Source organism: Phocoena phocoena, chromosome 18 (genome assembly GCF_963924675.1).
Source record: "Phocoena phocoena chromosome 18, mPhoPho1.1, whole genome shotgun sequence".
Lineage (NCBI taxonomy): Eukaryota > Metazoa > Chordata > Mammalia > Artiodactyla > Phocoenidae > Phocoena > Phocoena phocoena.
Window position 1 is genome coordinate 27109931 of NC_089236.1, and position 4421 is coordinate 27114351.

Consider the following 4421-nt stretch of genomic DNA (forward strand, 5'->3'; position numbering starts at 1 on the left):
TGGATTTGGTTTGCTAGTATTTGTTTAGGATTTTTGTGTCTATGTTCATCAGTGATATTGGCCTGTCATTTTCTTTTTTGTGTGATATCTTTGTCCGGTTTTTGTATCAGGGTGATAGTGGTCTCATAGAATGATATTGGGAGTGTTCCTTCCTCTGCAATTTTTTGGAAGAGTTTCAGAAGATAAGGGTTAGCTCTTCTCTAAACGTTTGATATAATTCTCCTGTGAAGCCATCTGGTCCTGGACTTTTGTTTGTTATGTTATATTTAATCACAGTTTCAATTTCAGTACTTGTGATTGGTCTGTTCAAATTTTCTATTTCTTCCTGGTTCAATCTTGAAGGTTGTATCTTTCTAAGAATTTGCTCATTTCTTCTAGGTTGTCCATTTTATTGGCATAGAGTTGCTTGTAGTAATCTCTTATGTTCCTTTGTATTTCTGTGGTGTCCATTCTAACTTCTCCATTTTCATTTCTAATTTTATTCATTTGAGCCTTCTCTTTTTTTTTTTTTTTTGATGAGTCTGGCTAGATGTTTATCAATTTTGTTTATCTTCTCAAAGAACCAGCATTTAGCTTCACTGATCTTTGCTGTCTGTTTTTCTTTGTCTCCATTTCATTTATTTCTTCTTTCATCTTCATGATTTCTCTCTTTCTACTAACTTTGGGTTTTGTTTGTTCTTCTTTCTCTAGTTGCCTTTAGGTGTAAGGATAGGTTGTTTATTTGAGATTTTTGTTTTCTGAGGTAAGATTGCATTGCTATAAACTTCCCTCTTAGAACTACTTTACTGCACCCTGGAGGTTTTGGGTCATCGTGTTTTCATTGTCATTTGTCTCTAGGTATTTTTTGATCTCTTCTTTGATTTCTTCAGTGATCCATTGATTATTTAGTAACATATTGTTTAGCCTCCATGTGTTTGAGCTTTTTAAGTTTTTTTCCTGTAATTCGTTTCTAATCTCATAGCATTGTGGTCAGAAAAGATGTTTGATATCATTTCAATATTCTTAAATTTACAGAAGCTTGATTTTTGACCCAAGATGTGATCTATCATGGAGAATGTTTTGTGTGTCCTTATTTGTATGAAAACACAAAACATCACAAACAGCCAAAGCAATCTTGAGACAGAAAAATGGAGGAGGAGGAGTCAGGCTCCCTGACTTCAGACTATACTACAAAGCTACAGTCTTCAAAACAGTATGGTACTGACACAAAAACAGAAGTATAGATCTATGGAACAAGGTAGAAAGTCCAGAGATATACCACTCACCTATGGTCACCTAATCTAACACAAAAGAGAAAAGACTGTGAGGAAAAGACACTGGAGAAAAGATAGTGTCTTCAATAAATGGTGCTGGGGTAACTGGACAGCTACAGGTAAAAGAATGAAATTAGAACACACCATAACACCATACAACAAAAATAAACTAAAAATAGAATAAAAGCCTAAATGTAAGGCTAGATACTATACAATTCTTAGAGGAAAACATAGGCAGAACACTCTCTGACATAAATCACAGCAAGATAGTTTTTGATCCACCTCCTAGAGTAATGAAAATAAAAACAAAAATAAACAAATGGGATCTAATTAAACAAAAGTTTTTGCACAGCAAAGGAAACCATAAACAAAATGAAAAGACAGGCATCATAATTAGAGAAAATATTTGTAAATGAAGCAACTGACAAGGGACTAATCTCCCAAAATATACAAACAGCTCAAGCAGCTCAAAAATAAAAAAACAAACGACCCAATCAGAAAATGGGTGGAAGATCTAAATAGACATTTCTCCAAAGAAGACATACAGATGGTTTAAAAGCACATGAGAAGATGCTCAACATCACTACTTATTAGAGAAATGCAAATCAAAACTACAATGTGGTATCACCTCACAGTGATCAGAATGGCCATCATCAAAAAATCTACAAACAATAAATGCTAGAGAGGGTGTAGAGAAAAGGGAAACCTCCTACACTGTTGAGAATGTAAACTGGTACAGCCACTATGGAGAACAGTATGGAGGTTCCTTAAACATCTAAGAACAGAGCTACTATTTGATCCAGCAATATCACTCCTGGGCATATATCCAGAGAAAACCATTATTTGAAAAGATACACGCACCCCAGTATTTATTGCAGCACTTTTTACAATAGCCAGGACATGGAAGCAACCTAAATGTCCATCAACAGAGGAATAGATAAAGAAGATGCGGTACATATATACAATGTCATATTACTTAGCCATAAAAAAGAACAAAATAATGCCATTTGCAGCAACATGGATGGACCCAGAGATTGTCATACTGAGTGAAATAAGTCAGACAGAGAAAAACAAACATGATATTGCTTTATATGTGGAATCTAAAAAGCGTACAAATGAACTTATCTATGAAACAGAAATAGAGGTACAGATGTAGAAAACAAACGTATAGTTACCTGGGGTAGGGGAAGGTAAAGGAGGGGAGGGATAAATTGGAAGATTGGGAATGACATTACACACTACTATATATAAAATATATAACTAATAAGGACCTACTGTATAGCACAGGGAACTCTACTCAGTACTCTGTAATGGGAAAATAATCTAAAAAAGAGTGGATAGATATATACATATGTATAACAGATTCAATTTGCTGTACACCTGAAATTAACATAACATTGTAAATCAACTATACCCCAATAAAAATCTTTTAAAAATTTCCAGCACATAGTGTGAGGTAATCAAGTCCTGACTTACATCAGAATCTCCTCAGGTCTCCTCTTGTTTCCTCTGATTCTTCTCTGGGCTAAGCAACAGTTTCTTAGCTGCTTTTTCTCACACTTATTCTATCCACTTTCAAATTGTCCTTGTGTTGATATCTGCATTTCTGGGTAAGTATGTTCCAGATATCATTTAAATAATTTACAACTCAATTTTTTTCTCAGTTCAACACACTCATGGTTATTTGCATAGCTGTTGGTCCTCAGATCACAGCTTAAGGAAATATAATACTTTTTATATTTATTCAACCAAACATGTGCCAACCTGAAGGAGTTATGTGTCATGGTGTCCTAGACTTCAGGAGATCCATATGATTACCTTTTTCAGAAAACATCTCTTATTATAGAGCAATGGATAATAAAGAGCTTACCTGCACACATTCAGATCCTAAATGATATTTCCACATTTTCTCCTTCCCGGAAATCCATGCCACTGTCACACTGTCCAATTCATTGCAATAGCATCTGTTCCTGGCAAACAATTCTCCAGCCCTTGTAGGTGACTTTATTGAGGCAGGAGCTCCTTCTGGTCTTCCTAGCTCAGAAATGAGAGCAAGATCCCTCTTGAAGTGTGTCCCCCAGCTAAATCCTTCCTGTATCATAGAGGACAGTGAGCCATTGGTGAGTGCATCCACACTGATGATAACAATCACTGGGCAAGCCATGGTCTGCTGGTCCTCCTGGATAACAGCCAGCAAAGGCTGCAGCTGCATCACATTCACCTCACAATTGCACTCCAGAAACACCAGAAGTTCTCTTAGACCATGGGTCGCTCCAATCATTCTTCCTTCAATCAATCCCTCACACTTGTATTTCTTATTTTGGACATATTCATCTAGCTCTCCATTGAAATCACCAAAGTCACTATCATTATCCACAAAGATAATTTCATGGAAATGATGTGCTGGTGTGCCATCTATGACTCTGTGCAAGGCCAACAAAGCTTCATTATAGAAACAAATAACACTAGTGGCTTAGTGTCTCTTTGACTAGACAACCCAAACCAGTCAGACAAGACTTTTTTTACATGCTTCACTCCTCGTGTCTGACAAATCTCCATGACTGCCCAAGTAGTTACTGATAATCATATAAAGGCATGTTTCTTATAGCCTAAGTATCACAATTCCTGATCACTCTCATTAAAACTCATATCCAGTTCAGAAGAGAATTTCACATTGCCTTCTTCTGGATCTTCAATATGATTATCTATCATATCACAATTTTGTTTGCATTTAATTATGACTCTAATACCAGACTTGGAATGAAACAGGGATAGAATTTGGGGTGGGGGGGAGTGATACAAGGGACCCAGACCCCTTGATGGACACATTCTTAAGCAGCTGAGTCACTTCACTGAAGATGAAATAAACAAAAAGAAAATCTGTACAGGACACAGACATAAAAAGGCACCCAACAGAAATATCAGACTGTGACACTTCCCACTATTGACCTAGCAGAGCTGAAAGGCCGTTTTCAATTTCCTGGAGCAGAAGCTGTGAACCAAAACCTGGTGCTGGAGGCTGAGTGTAGACTAGTGAGAGTGAAAAACTCCAGGGTGTAGCCTGAGGGGTGTGGGTGTAAAGCCCACAGAACTTCAGGGGGTGCATTCTGTAGGCTTTACTTCCAGGTTCTTCATCAGGGTGAAGACCCTGGAAAGGTACACTCATGA

At 37.0% G+C, this 4421-nt stretch overlaps 1 pseudogene; it reads right to left on the minus strand.

Moving 5' to 3' along the window:
* Positions 1 to 2818: 2818 nt before the first annotated feature.
* On the minus strand, positions 2819 to 3902 carry LOC136137529 (polypeptide N-acetylgalactosaminyltransferase 11 pseudogene; annotated as a pseudogene).
* Positions 3903 to 4421: the final 519 nt, after the last annotated feature.